The sequence below is a fragment of the Tamandua tetradactyla genome, chromosome 2 (genome assembly GCF_023851605.1).
Source record: "Tamandua tetradactyla isolate mTamTet1 chromosome 2, mTamTet1.pri, whole genome shotgun sequence".
NCBI classification, from domain to species: domain Eukaryota; kingdom Metazoa; phylum Chordata; class Mammalia; order Pilosa; family Myrmecophagidae; genus Tamandua; species Tamandua tetradactyla.
The window spans coordinates 163077408-163093353 of record NC_135328.1 but is presented as its reverse complement, the minus strand read 5'-3'; the positions used below and the strand labels follow the sequence as shown (position 1 = coordinate 163093353).

The following is a 15946-nucleotide window of genomic DNA, read 5'->3' as shown; positions in this document are numbered from 1 at the left end:
TACTAACCTTTGATTAGAGGGAGATGTGACTCCACCCATTCCAGGTAGATCTTGATTAGTTTGCTGGAATTCTTTAAAAGAGGAGACATTTTGGAGAAAGCTTGAGAGCCACGAGAACCATGACAGCACATGCAGCCAGAGACCTTTGGAGATGAAGAAAGAAAATGCCCCTAGAGGAGCTTCATGAAACAAGAAGCCTGGAGAGAAGGCTAGCAGACATTGCCATGTTCACAATGTGCCTTTCCAGTTGAGAGAGGAACCCTGAATGCCATCAGCCTTCTTGAACCAAGGTATCTTTCCCTGGATGTCTTAGATTGGACATTTCTATAGCCTTGCTTTAATTTGGACATTTTCACAGTTTTAGAACTGTAAACTCGCAACTTAATAAATTCGCTTTTTAAAAAGCCATTCTATTTCTGGTCTGTGACATTCTAGCAGCTAGCAAACCAGAACAGGATGCTTCACCTTTTTCCTGGTTTCTATGCAGGTTGAGAATAGAGTGGGCCTTGACTGCCTAGATGCCAAACTGAACTTGCATAGAAAAGAATATGGGCAGACTTCCCAGAATGAACCTCTCCAAATTTCAGGTGAGGGTCAAAGTGACAGAGACTCCTCAGAACTAAACAGGTGGTCATGATGATGGTTAGGTGGGGGTAGGGATGAGGGTGGGGGACAAAACTTGGAGAGGATTATGTGAGTCGCCATGAGAAAGGGTTTTGTCCCAAAGTGCATCCCTTTGAACTTGGTGGAAGGTGCCCAGGTCTTATCTTCCATAATACCATGTTATAAAACTTTGCAGTTGATAAATTACCCCCAAATTTCTGTGAGCTATTCTACTCCTACTTCCGCAGGAGGCCAAGAGGAGCATGGCTACTGAAAGGGGGTTTTCAGTGCTGTCAGGATGGTATAACCCCATCATTTGATCCTTACCTTCTTTTCTAGTAATTCAAAGAGAATGTGATCATAGGTCTGACTGTTAAAGCCCCTCATATTTTACCCCTGGGCCCTACTTAATACATATACATAGCAAATATTTGAAAATATGACCATGTATATATTCATAACAATGCTATAAAGAGTAGTATTTCCATTTTATGGATGAGGTTCAGAGTGGTTAAGTCACAGAGCTAAAGCCACACAGCAAGGAAGCAGTAGAGCCAGGGTTTGAACCCATGGCCCTAAATTTGAACTTTTTTGATCCCTTTCAATTAAAAAAAAAACTATTAATTTTTGTTTGAAAATACATCAGTTGAGTTTTAGATCAGTTGCATTTTCCAGTTTTGAAAGCCAATTAAAGTAGAGACTTGTGCTCTCTAAGCCAGTTGAGTGAACTGTTGTAGGCCCCCTCGTTCTGTATAAAACTTGACCTTTGATAGCTTTCTGGTCTCCAACCCTGTGTCCCCCTTTGGCCTTGATGACACAATTCTAGCATGTGGCACTTACCCTTTGACTGTTCATACCCTGTGATACCTGGATCGTCTTCCTTACCTGAGTCAGTCCTGCTCCAACTGCTCCAAAGGCATTCTTCTTTCAACATGATCTTTTTTTAAATTAATTGATTTTTTTCATATTTAGAACAGCTAATTATGTTCATCATGGTATTCGATTTAAAATAAAAACATTAAAAGGAAAATAAAAGCCTTGCTTATCCTGCTATTCAGAGAAATTCACTCAATATCTTAATGCATGCCTTTGGTCTTTTTGATAGACTACCCACCTAAGCATATGTTTGCAACAAAATTAGAACCTTTTTGTATATGAAGTTCTGTCCCTACGCTGTTAAAACACTAAGAATTCTTTGGAAATATGTTTAATTAAATGACTGCATCATTTGAATATGAAAAAAATCTTTAGTCAAATATTTTCCTCACTTTTGGAAAGCTGTATTGTTTTTCCCTTTGTCAAAATTATAAGGAATGTATAAACAGACTTGCTTGTTCACAAGTTTTTGTTATTCCTATTTTTAGCATAGAATATTGGAAGGGGAACTGTGGGGTCATTTCATGCTCTTACTGATAATTTGTAGTAATAGAATTCCATCAAACAGAATTCCATTTCTATACTGGAAGATGATTTTTCCTGGAAAGTGCTCCTCAAAGTGGAAGTTAAGGGCAGTTTTTTAGATGCTCTTGCATTTGTTTGACTAGGAACTGGGTTTAAGGGAACATGCCAAAGACAAGACAACGTGATTATCTTGACTGTTTCACTTTTATCCTGGGCACATAGCTAAGTTATATCTCAGTCTCCTTACAATTAAAACTGGGCCACGTTACTGAATTCTGGCCAATAGAACAGAAGGGAGGGGCAGTTGGGAGGAAGGGAAATGTGTGCCACTTCTAGAGCTGGCCCATGAAAATTTCCCAAGAGTATCTCTGCCTCTCTTCCTTCCCTTCTTCATGGAACTTGAAGGCCAAATACTGAAAGTGGCGATGACATACATAAGATAGAAAAAAAATCTGGTACCCTGGATGATTGCATTAAGCACAAAAATAAATTCTATTGTGCTGTCTTAAATTGGGAGGGGTTCTCAGTTACAGCAGCTAGCGCTACTGAAGGTAACTAATTCAGGGAGTATCTGATGTACTCAATGGTCCCAAAGCCAAAGTCTCAGCTGGTTCTTTGTGTAACCAGCCACTAATCTGCCTTTGACCACGATAGCTTTTCACAGATGCATGTGGCGATTCTGTAGCCTCTAGCATTTTGCCTAGGGTTCAGGATATAGTAGGGTTCCTATGGGTGTGGACCCATGTTTGTTTATGGATTAAACAAAACCAGAACAAGAGCCTTATGATACAAACATGGTGTGACAATAGCAAGATCCAGCCCACCATCTGAAGAGGATCATCAGCTGGCCTCTGACCCCTCTACCTTTAAGAGCTTCACTTCCAGAACAAGACTACATCAGTAAAATAGGAAATCTGTATACCATCTCCCCACACAAAAAGAGATCGATGCGGAAGAACAGCCCGTCAGGACAGAAACTGTTGTGCAGAGGAATGTGGTATTTCCCAACGCAGTAATTTCTCTTCTCTTGCTGATGTTAATTACAGCTTGGTAAATGTACATTGGGGAAACATCTCACCCACCGAAAGAGTTTCAGAAATGAGCCCATGGTCTTCACAGTAACCTAGGAGGAGAAATCTGCTACTCAATCTAAGTCTTTACACATACTGTAGATATTTCTCCCCCCCCAATGCATTTGGAAAATACAGAGAAGTACGCTCATAGAAAAGATGAGCTTGAGATTTCAAATCTTCTCAACCTCAGAGCATTTCTTTTGGCTGCTTGATCTGATGCAAAGCTGGAGGCATAAAGTGAAGACGTGCAGAAGACACCGCCTGGTTGGCAGGGGGTTTAATTACACATGTGTGTGAGTACTAAGGCAACAGTCTGGTAATGCAATTACACAACTAATTATATTGAGACAACAAACTTGAGCTTCCATGAAGGGACCCCCGCCCCAGGAATCCAACAAGTTGTCATTTTGCCACAGTTATTTATTTTTTTTTCTATTTCAGCATCACTTGTTGAGTCTTCTTCTGCTATTAGACTCCTTCTCCTTTATTCAGGACATCAAGAATCAGTGAAACCCCCTTGGTTTTATAACACTAATCCCCACCTGAATAAACTGATCTTTCCTTATTATCATAGTATGTTGGGCGGGCCTCTGTAACAACGTTTTCTGTTTTCAGGGTCAGGCTCTCAGTGCCAGCTTCAAAACTATTTCATTTTCCAAATTCTTAGAGATAATAATCAAATAGTTTACATATGTTATAGTATAGCAGAAATATTATGGCTTTGGCATAAGGAGGTAATTTGAGTATTGTATTAGTTTCCCAGCTGCTAAAACAAATCGCATACAATGGGATTGGCTTAAATAATGGGAATTTATCAGCTCATGGTTTTGAGGCTAGGAGAAGTCCAAAATCGAGGCATCAGAAAGGCAATGCATTCTCGCCTAGGACTGTGCATTTTGGGTTTGGGTGTCAGTAGTCCTTGGTCCTTGTTTTTTTTTTGTTACATGGTAATGCATATGGTGGCATCTTCTCCTTTCTCTTCTGGATTCCATTAACTTCCAGCTTCTGGCTGCTCTTTCTGTGGCTTCTGTTTCTGTGTTCAATTTCCTTTGCCTTTAAGAACCTTAACCACACTGGATTGAGGCCCATTGTCATGACAATTTTGGACACATCTTAACTAACAATATCTTCAAAGGTCCTGCTTATAAATGGGCTCACACCCACAGGACCAAGGGGTTGGGATGTGAACATGCCTTTTGTGGAGGGTTTGATTCAATCCCCAGAAAGTATCAACTCCATTGTTTCCAGCTGAATGACCTGGGCAAGTGTTACGTCTTTGTGCTCAGTGTCACCATCTGTAGAATGGCAAGAGTGCTGGTATTTATTTCACAAGGCTATTGAGTAGTTGAACCTGGACTGTACTTGTGAAATCACTTAATAAATAATGAAGTAGGGTCTCTGAATTAATTTTATTAATAAAATGCCCTGAGACAGTCTCCCCTTACTCTAATGGATACAAGTACCACTACTGGATTAATCATCCTAAAACACACATCTCAGATGAAACATGCCCAAAAAATATCCTTGTCTCTCTGTCTGTAGAATAAAGATCTTTCATTAAAAATCCCTGGGAACCATAATGCTAACAGTTGCAACAACTTTAGCCACCCTATAGTGGTTACCTACCTTGTGCCATAAATGTACTTGGCATCTGCCACACTGACAGAAGGAAAGATCACAGGTTTTAGAATAAAATCCCAGATGTGCAGATGAATATTTACATGATCTTGATAAAATGTCTTCACTTTTTGAATCTTAGTTTTGTAGTCTATGAATCAGCTCTGATAGAGCCTACTATAAAGGATTGCTGTGAAAATTAAAATGTGACAACCCACTTAAGATAGGCAGACGCAATGGCTGACATAGCACACACTCAACAAAAATTAGTCCCTTCTCCCTACTTCTCTTTCCCTCTGAGGGCCAAGATTCTAGATATACAACATAACATTTCATGTAAAGAGGGGTGTGGTAGGTGATGGGTGGCTTGTAGAGGAATACTATCAGAGGAAGATCTAACCAGAGTCTCCATTCTAATATCACAATTGAGCCCCTGCATGAACCTCTTACCCACTGCGCTCATCACCACAGTATTTTACAGTGAGCATTTAATTTTTCTTTTTATAAAAGGAAAGATTATTCTCAATGACGCATGTGATAAATATGCCAACTTAAACCTTTTAGAAATATTAAAAGTTTCATAGCTCAATATTTGGCAGACTTGATTAATCCCTTCCACAGAGAAATATTCAGGAGGATAGCTTCACTTGGCTTTTAAATCTCCAAGAAGATTCTTTGATAGAGGTAAAGAAACAGTAAAGCGCTGTCAGGTGGGGGTTGGAGGGAAGGAGGAGGATTCTTGTGCTATATGGAATAGGCAAAGAACATGAAAACCCAGAAAGCTGCACAGTATAGCAGAGAGTAGGCTGTGCGGAAAGGGGGCAGTACTTCAAAAACCTATTTCCTTTTGAGGAGTTTTCAAATGAAAAGCACACATCCAACCTGACCACAGGACATTAGTCTAAGAGTTTCTTCTCTGCTGGGTTCCAAATGGATGATGGCGGGAGGGGGGCAGGGCAGACCAACAGCAGTATAGACTTGAGAGTGGACTGAAATAGGATATATTATTGCCCTTTCTGATAAACCTGGCTTATTCAGCAGCCTCCTTGGTCTTTCAGTCCCTGACACTGTTTCCTGCATGGACCTCCTCCAACACCTGACTGGGTTTCTTTTTTTTCACATGGGCAGGCACCGGGAATTGAACCCGGGTCCTCTGGCATTGCAGGCAAGCATTCCTGCCTGCTGAGCCACCGTGGCCCGCCCCTGACTGGGTTTTGATCTCCTCCAGAGAAAAAGGAATATGCTTTGGCTATTTTTCCCTTACAGTACCATCTAGCTTCTTGTGTTTAATAGGCAGCTCATAGATGTCCATTCAACTGATAGAGTTGGTGTTTAATAAATCCTTAATGAAGTGGCATAAAACCCCCTACTTAAGAGTGAGGTTTCGAAACTGCTAGCAGAGTTCATCTGGCCTCTACCCTCATTGTAGAAAAGAAAACAGAGTTTAGAAATTAACCCATTGACCCACCAAATAAAAACTCATTCCACAAATCCTGATAGAGCATGCGTGGGTACCAGGTGCTAGCCTAGGTGAGTGGGGCATGGTTTCTAATCTCAGACTCACTGCCTGGAGACACAGACCCTGCTGGCATGATTTTAGTTGCCAGATTGAAGTGCATGTAGGAAATCATACAAAACAAAGGAAGGTACACCAAATCCCACATTTCTGTTCACAGGGGGGATGTTAGAAAATGCTTTGAGAATGAGCGGCAGAAACATCGGCTAAACATAGAAAGACAATGCAAAGAGTGATAGGGGGAGGATGCCCTCTATGCCATGCATACATTTTTGATCCGTGAACTTCCATTTAAACTCCAAATGGAATGCTCGCTCTGTTAATCACCCTTCCACACAAAATCCTAAAGAATCAGCCCTCTTTGCTCTGAGGTTTTCTTTGACACCAAGGTCAATCTGAATCCCACCCCCTACCCTATTTTTACGAAAGCATTTTCCCAACACAAAACGCCAACAAGATATTATGGGGGCAAAGGTGTAATTCAATTATGAGACTTAATCAATTCAAACGGCTAATGTACAAGGATCTCAGGATGCCAGCCAGCTTTCAACTGAGGGCAAATAATTGTTCCATAATTTCTTAATTCTCCCACCAGACAGTTTAAATTAAAGGATGTCAATTTGCAAAGCCAGACAGCATTGTATTCTTAAATTGGGCCTGAAATAGCCACGAGATGAAGGGTAATAAGGCAGAGAGCAGAGCCCAGAGTGCCTGGTGCTGTGCAAAATTGTTTAATATGGTCAGACCCTTTAATCTTCATATCTATTGATGCAGAAAGCAGCATATTTCTGTCACTTATGATAAGAAACATTACTTTTCAAATTCCTTGGTGAGGCCTTGCAGATCTTGGGCAGCCAAGATAGCAGGAATCTCTATTTCTGTTTCTGTGAACATTTCTTTTTTTCCCTTAAATTGGTTTTATTCTAATCCATTTAGTTTCCAATCTAAGTCAGAGACAAGTAATCCTGAATGGAACCACACACGGGGAAGAATAAAGGCTTGTGCCTTTCCATTCTCAGATTCCACTGGCTACCCCTTCCTGAATAAGTCAGGGATTAAACAAATAACGGATCTTGGAATATTAACTGCGGGACAAGCAGTTAGTTCCGGAAAGGAAGAAAATTATAACTGCTTTGGAGAAAAATGAAATCACACTCACAAGTAGGGGGGTGGGGAGTGGGGTGGGGCAGAAAGAGGTGTGATTTCAACTATCGTCGTGAAGGAATTAAGTGTTTTACTCACGGAGTCCTAGGAAATGGTTGAGTCAATGTGTCCAGGTTGGGCGGGGGTTGGTGCTGGGGAAGCACGGGCCCCAGGGTCTGGATCCAAGAACTGGATTGCTGTTTTTCCAAGGTTGCAGGGCGACAAATCAGGAATCGTCATTGAGAGGAACCAGGCTGCAATGAAAAGAGTATATGCCAATTTTAAAAGTAAATCCAAGAAGTAAAGAGGAGGAGGACAATCAAAGTTAGTCCTCACAACGGAGTTTGGAGTGAGTGGTTCAGGATGAACTATGGTGTTAAAGTGTGGAGCATGCAGTCATGCATGCATAAGAGATCCAAGGACTCGTGCTGACTCACAAAAGGGATTTTGTCAGCGTCTCTGTGCCTGATTGTGCTAGGCTATGGAGGGGATACAGACAAACCATAAAAGGTTCATTCATTTTTATTTTAGATGTTATGACTAGGTCATACATACCCAGGCTGAAATTTTTAAGGTACAAATGATATATTTTTCACTTTTGTGAATATATCTGTAGTTAAACCTAGATAGGTAAAGAAAATGGATATTTAGAATTTTGATAGCTATTGACAAATTACCTTTGATGAAGGTTGCACAATTTAAATTCTCTTCATTGACGTATGAAAAAACAACTTTCACCATGCCCGCACCAACAGAGTCAAAGCTCTTTATTTGAAGAGACATGAGTTATAAGCCATAATAATGACAGTAATGATGCTAATATTTAATGAGTGATCATAGCATTTCAAGCACAGTTTTTAATCGTTATATGTATTAACTCATTTATTCCTAACAGCAACCCAGTGATGTAAATGCCATTATTATTATTGTTAAATGCATAAGGAAAATAAAGTACAGAGAACTTAAGTAACCAGCCCATGGATTGGGAAAGCCTTCTTGACCAAAAGGGAAAGAGAGAAATTAGACAAAATAAAGTTTCAGTGACTGGGAGATTTCAAACAGAGTTGAGAGGTTATCTGGGAGGTTATTCTTATGCATTATATAAATACCCCTTTTTAGTTTATGATGTATTTAGTAATATGGTGTATTCATTTAGTGGCTAGAGGGAAGCACCTGAAACTGTTGAGCTGTCTTCCAGTAACCTTGATTCTTGAAGTCAATTATGCAAAGATATAACTTTTACAATGGGACTGTGTGATTGTGAAAACCTTCTGTCTGATACCCCTTTCATCCAGGGTATGGACAGATAAGTAGAAAAATATGGATAACAAATAAATAAGTATGGGGGTATAATGGGTAAAATAAATTGGGTAGTTGGAAATACCAGTGGTCAATGAGAGGGAGGGGAAAGGGATTTGGGATGTATGAGTTTTTTCTTTTTATTTCTTTTTCTGGAGTGGTACAAATGTTCTGAAAAATGATCATGGTGATGAATACACAACTATGTGATGATACTATAAGCCACTGTTTATACATCATGTATACAGTATATATGTGTGAAGATTTGTAAATAAAAATATTAAAAAGAAAAAAAAAAGTAGCCCATGAGCGCAGCTATAAAGGACGGAGTTGGGATCCCAGGATTGGCAGCCCTTCTTCAGAATCCGGATTCTTAACTATTAGCTCTTATTCAGGGTATATTATCAATGGTTTGTGTTAAAAGAGGCACACACAAATTGGAAACTTGGATGCATAGGAAATCAAACATTGAGATGAGTTTTTCCATCTTAATGAAAGTAGACATAGGCTATTAACTGGGGGAGTATCGGGTTATAGGGATCAATAAGCAAAACCGTACGCAGAACACATTTTTCCTGTTTTTTCTCCTACCCCTTTTACCAGAAAACTTAAAAGTATTGATGATTTTTTAGAAAGATCAGGAATTCAGAAATGTGTGCACTGTCAAAAGAATATGGCACTTTATGTAGACCTGGGTTCAAGTCCAAGTTCTACCACCCTTTAACTGGATGACCTTAAACAAGTTTCATAACTTCTCTAAATCTTATTTTCTTCAGATGGAAAATGAGTCTATAATGCCCAGAAAATGTTTATGATGACTAAATATATTTATGTAATTATATATTCATATTTATACAAAATATAAATAGTGCCTACCACTCAACAAATATCATCAGCTGTAAGCAATTTGTACCTGCCTATTTGATATTACTGTCCCACTGCTTCTCTCTAGAGACCCTCTGCTATATTCAAATTGGTCTCTTTATTTTTCTCAGATATGATGGAATTTTCCATTCTGCCCTCATTTCTGTACTCCGTCCCCTCTTGCTGGAATATTACACTTGTCTTTGAAGTCATATCTGCCACAATTCTACCATTAAGCCATCCAGGTCTACATCATATGTCACCAACTCCACAAAGTGTTTCTTCACCTCCCCAGTGATCCACTCCCTTCTCCTCTCCACATCCTCACCAACCCCAACTGAATGTCTGAAATTCTGTACGGTTCTACTACTTGTATAACATTAATCATAAAAACACCAGCAGTTATCACTTACCAGAATGCTTTACAGCATACCAAGCACTGTTCTAAACACTTCATATGTTTTACATCTCATTTAATTCTTTTCCCATGTCATAGGTACTATTGTTTTTTCCACCTAGATAGAGTCATGAATGGTAGTTACTATAGTTACTATTTGCACATCTTCTCTGCAAGGCTGAACTCAAGGGGAGCAGATCAAGAGGCTATGAGCCTGTTTGAGCTTGTAGACTAAAGAATTAAAGAACCTGGGTTCCAGTCTTGGTTCTGATACTATCAGCTATGTGATACGTGGCAAGTTATCAAATCTTTCCTGGCATCACATTTAATTTTATAAATGGAAAGCTGATAAGACGTCATTGAGTTTACAGATAAAAGAATTTGAAACAGTGCTTGGCAAATGATGAGTACTTAATAAATGTCAGTTTATATTATTTGTTATTTATTGAATTATTAGGTTCATTTATGTAATTGTTATTTAAATGGAATACTATTTAAATAGCATATAGTAGATTTTCAACATATGGTTTATTTCACAACTTTGTATGTGCTATTCTCACTGCCTGTACTGCCTTCTGCTACCCTCACCTGTCCTTCCACTGCCAGCTTGAATAATTCAAAGGCCAGGAAGCTCTGGCATTGCACCTCTGCACAGCCTGCCTTGATGACCCCCTCTCTTAGGACAGCTTCCTCATCAGACCCATATTACCTTGGCTTAGTCCTTGTGTATCTCTCCCCTCGCCAAGTGCAGTTCCTTTTGGGCATGTTTCTTGCGCTGAAATGTGAATGCTCTGAGCATGTTTTTTTAAATTAATTTTTATTAGAGAAGTTGTAGGTTTACACAAACCTTTTTTTTTTTTATAACTTTTTTTTGATTGTATAGTATAACATGTATACAAAGCAAAGAAATAAAAAAGCAATAGGTTTTAAAGCACTTTTCAACACGTAGTTACAGGACAGATCCCAGAGTTTGTCATGGGCTACCATACCATCCTCTCAGATTTTCCTTCTAGCTGCTCCAGAACTTAGGACCCTAGAGGGCTTAAATACTTTTTATCATCACAATCGACTTTTTTTCCCTTCTTTTTTTGTGAACAATAACGTATATACAAAAAAGTTATAAATTTCAAAGCACAGCACCACAATTAGTTGTAGAACATATTTCAGAGTTTGACATGGGTTACAAGTCCATAATTTTAGCTTTTTACTTCTAGCTACTCTAAAATATTGGAGACTAAATGAGATATCAATTTAATGATTCAGCAATCCTATTCATTTGTTAAGTCCTATCTTCTATGTATAATTTCACCATCACCTTCGATCTTTCCATATCTCTCTTTGGGGTTGTTTGGGCTATGGCAATTCTAAATTTTTCAATATTGGAGGGTCTGTCACTAATATGGGGTAGGGAGATGGAATTATCTGATATTCTGGAGAGGCTGGGCCTTCTAGGTTTCAGGACTTATCTGGACCAGGGACCCATCTGGAGGTTAAAGGTCTCTGGAAAGTTACTCTAGTACCTGGAACACTTGTGGAATCTTATATATTGCCCTAGGTGTTCTTTAGGATTAGCTGGAATGGTCCTGATGCTATTTGAACTCTCTCTGCCACTGATACTTTCTTAATTACACTTCTGTTCCCTCTTTTGGTCAGGATGGAATGGTTGATTCCACAGTGTCAGGGCTGGATTCATCCCTGAGAGTCATCTCCCATGTCGCCAGCAAGACTTTCACCCCTGGATGTCATGTCCCATGTGGGGGGCGGGGGGGGAGAGCAATGATTTCCCTTGTAGAGTTGGGCTTATAGAGACGGAGGCCACATCTGAGCAACAACAGAGGTCCTCCAGAAGTAACTCTTAGGCATGCTTAAGCTTCTCCACCACCTACATAAGCTTCACAAGAGTAAGCCTCATGATCGAGGGCAAGGCCTATTGATTTGGGTATCCCTAAAGTTTGACACAGTAGCAGGGGATTCCCTGATGGTAAGCTTTAATAGTTCCATACTCTTTCTCCCCTCCCTCAGGGAACTTTGCCAATACTTTTTGATTATCTGTTTAATATACTCTAGGATGTTTTCAGGCATTACAATAATCTATACAGGATTAAAGGATCTCTTTCTTATTCTGTGCTTCCTGTGTTTCAGTTGTTCAAGTGAGCTATACAGATAGGTTGAATTAGATTATGCACTACAGAAAATTTCAGTTCCAGATGTGGGTGGTTCTAAAATATAGACACTGTCTTCTTTACCCCTATGCTCTGAATTACTTTAACCCCAACCTGTTCAGCTTTGTTCTTATCTCTAAATATCAGGTTATATGTATAAAACAGCCTCTCAAAACCCATAAATAATAGTCACCACTCTGGATTTAATGTGTCTGCTCTGAAAGCTTGCAGTCTAGGCCCCTGTTTTCTTATAAGTATTTTCTAAAGGTAACCATACCATTGTTGTTTATTTGTTTCTGGGCTTATTTTGTCTCTTCAAATGTCCCATGTGTTCATTCAGATCATTCTATGCCCCATGATATTGCTCCTTCTTATAGCAGCACAGCCTTCGTTCATAAGTATATACCACTGTTCACCAGTCTACTTCCCCTGAGCATGTTTTAGTCCCTAATGCTAAGCACACTATTGCCATAAGCAGGGTGCTGTTAAATTAATAAATAGATGAATTAAAAATAAACACCTGAATGATAGGAGGGGAACATCACAGATTCTTGATGCACTGCCATATAGTTCACTGAAAAGTCATTCATTCTTTCAACTAAAGCATAGAAGAGAAACACTACTATAACTAAATATTTTATAAAAACAAACGAGCAAGTTCTGTAAGAGAACAGTTGCCTTCCCATCAACCAGGCATTCACTCACCACACTGCCAAGCTATTGATGCTCTAGTAATAGACATTGCAAAATGATAGACTCGCCAGCAATTCATAAAATCGAGACATTAACACATAGTTGGACTGCTCAGATATAAGCAGAGCATTATGGAAGGAAAATAATAATTAACTTATAAGCAGAGGGGCAAGTAAACATTCTATTAAAAGGGGGAAAAAACCCAAATGAATATAATCTCCTTCCATTACATTATGAGCATTAAAATTAATGGTATTGGTTTTTCAGTGGTTTGAATAGTCATTGTATTTAACAAGCCCAAGCTAACTTCACAGGGAAAAGAAAAATAAATTAAATGTGCCGGTGTCTCAGGAAACTTCATTTTCTGAGTGAATAGCCAAGTTGATGCACATCACCAGAATGTCTGACAATCAGTTTTCCATACTGGTGTGTTCTAAATGGGAAACGAAACCAACTCTTCATTTAAATTATATTGCAAATCATTTCTTGCCTGCTGAATGGCATTCAGTTGCAGTAGGTGGATTTCACCATAGGGCCCAACCACGACACTGGATGATTAATGCTAATTTGAAATGTTTTCTTTGTGGGGGAGGGATGTATACACTATCGAGGTGCATATGAGGCTGAGGAAATTTTATAGTGGGTGACTTACTCAAAGGCCAACAGCATATTTGCCATCAGATAAAAATGCACATTCACAAGCATACCGGTATTAGTCGATTATTCCCTGATTCACTATTCCCCAGGTCCCTTTGTGTAAAAAAAACTATTTATACTCCCCATCAGATGGACACAGAGAATCATAGTAAACAACCCTTCCCTTCCACTATTCTATATTCTATTTCCCAAGGCACCTTCCATTGTGGAAGTCATTAGTACTGGTCCTTTTGTTCCCAATTTATCAAAACAGACATTTTGTTAGCGAGCTCAGTTTTACTCCCAGATGCTAAATAGTTAGGAGACACAATTTTTGACCCAGCTGAACAAAAGAACAAAACATGCTTTGCATTCTTTTGCTGAGGGTACTGGGAATTTGTACATCTCTGTCATGATGACTGATATGTAGATAAATACTAGAATCAATGCTCAAAAGCTTATTATTCTTTCTCCCTTCCCCAGATTAACAGTTTAAGGAAATAATCAAACCCATGCTTTCCTTTTTTTTTCTTTTATTAGTGGAGTTGTAAGTTTATAGACGAAAATCATGCATTTAATACCCTATTATATTAGTATTGTGCTGGTTTGAAGCTGCCATGTACCCAAAAAAAAGGCCACGTTCTTCTAACTCAATCTTGTGGGGGCAGACCTGTTGTGGGTGGGATCTTTTGATTAGGCTGTTTCCATGGAGATGTGACCCACCCAATTCAAGATGGGTCTTACTTGTCTTTACTGGCGTCCTCTAGGAGGTGATAAAAGGCAGAGACATTTTGGAGACAGCGCAGAGACAGAAATGCCCTGGGAAGAACAAATAAGGACACACAGAAGCCAGAGACATTTTGGAGAGAAAGGCCAATAGAAGCCGCCCTGTACCTTCCCAGGTGACAGAGGAATCCCAGATGCCATCAGCCTTTCTTCAGTCAAGGCACCTTTCTTTGTATGACTTAATTTGGACATTTTCATGGCCTTAGAACTGTAAATTTGTGACCTAATAAATCTCCTTTGCAAAAGTCAATCAATTTCTGGTATATTGCATTCTGGCAGCTTTAGTAAACCAAAACTAACACCTTGTGACAGTGTGGTACATTTGCCGTTATCCATAAAATAACATTTTTACAATCGTACTATTAACTATAGTCCCACATTTCATAGGTTTGCTGTTTGTGTTGTATAGTTCCATGTTATTACTATTAAAAAAACACTTATTCTAGCAACATACATATCATCTAAGTTTTCCCCTTTCCACCACATTTAAATATGTACTTCAATACTGTTAATTATGTTCACAATCCATTACGTCCACCATTCATTACTAAAACTTATCATCAACTCAAATGGAAACTTTGTACAATTTAACCCTGAAGTTACCCCCAACACAAATCTAATAATACAAAAATAAAGTAATCTGAACCAAAATCTGGAAAAAAAAAAAGACAAATTAACAGGAGATATCATATTTCACTCATCAAATCAGCACTATTCAAAAGGTATGAACAAGGCTTCTGGGGTCAGAGCCTCCTACCTGGCAGATATCCATGTTCCTAGGAGCCTATGAGTTGATGGTTAGGAGCATGTAGTGTGGAGATGGGGTTATTTGAGTGAGTTCCCTTATTTTTATGAGCTTGACTTCCCAACTTTCAGGGTAGCTGAGAGATAAACTAAGTAACTTGCAACATAGTCCCTGTCATAGAGTAGACACACCATACATGAGCTATTGTTACGATATCCTTAAAATGGGGCCCACTTCTACATGTACCAGCGTTTGCCTACCATACCACCATGATAATCAGTGAGTACTTAAGACATCAATTATCAGGTTTACCTAATGGGCTAATCGATATACTTGTAAACAGCCAGTGGGGCCATAAATCCATGTGCTCTGTTTTGTGTATGCTTAAGTTGATATATCTTAACAGCTGAAAGTTAATTTCTACACGAGTCTTTGATCTTTAAAATTACTGAATATGCTGCCTGAATGATAAGATTCTTTCTATACTTGACACCGATTTGCAAAATTAGATGTCCAGAAGGCTAAAGTATACTTTTTATGAACAAGGCAACACTGTACAAGCCTGGGAATATCTCATTAAACCTGACTGCACAAAGCCTTGGTGGTTATCAAGGGACCACTGTTCTGCTGCCACAGGCTTCTGAAGCACCCCCGGACCTCAGGCAGTGAAGTCACAGACTGGCCTCCAGGAGAAGGGTTCAAAGCCCCAGTGAGCACTGAAGGTGCCCTGGACATAGAATGAAGCAGTCGTTCTCCAACCAGCTGCGTATAAGAGTCACCCGGGGAACTTGGCAAACTACTGCCATTCAGGCCCCACCCCTGAATCACAGTCTCTGGGGTGGGCCTGCACATCAGGAATCTCTTTTAAAGATCCCCAGGTCATTAGAATGTGTAGCCAAGAGGGTAAAGGAATGTTCTGACTGGTTAGCGGTCTTTAAACATGGTGCTATTTTCATAAGAGAGCTGAAAAGCATGGAATTTTAACAAAATAATAACAGGGGAAACAGAACA

At 39.3% G+C, this 15946-nt stretch overlaps 1 long non-coding RNA gene across 1 annotated transcript in view; it reads right to left on the bottom strand.

Moving 5' to 3' along the window:
• The window catches only part of LOC143662946 (uncharacterized), a 504552-nt gene that overhangs the window by 234569 nt on the left and 254037 nt on the right, over window positions 1-15946 (bottom strand). The window contains exon 3 of the long non-coding RNA XR_013165678.1: window positions 7453-7607. This is a non-coding gene — a long non-coding RNA (uncharacterized LOC143662946). The remainder of the gene's footprint in view (window positions 1-7452; window positions 7608-15946) is intronic.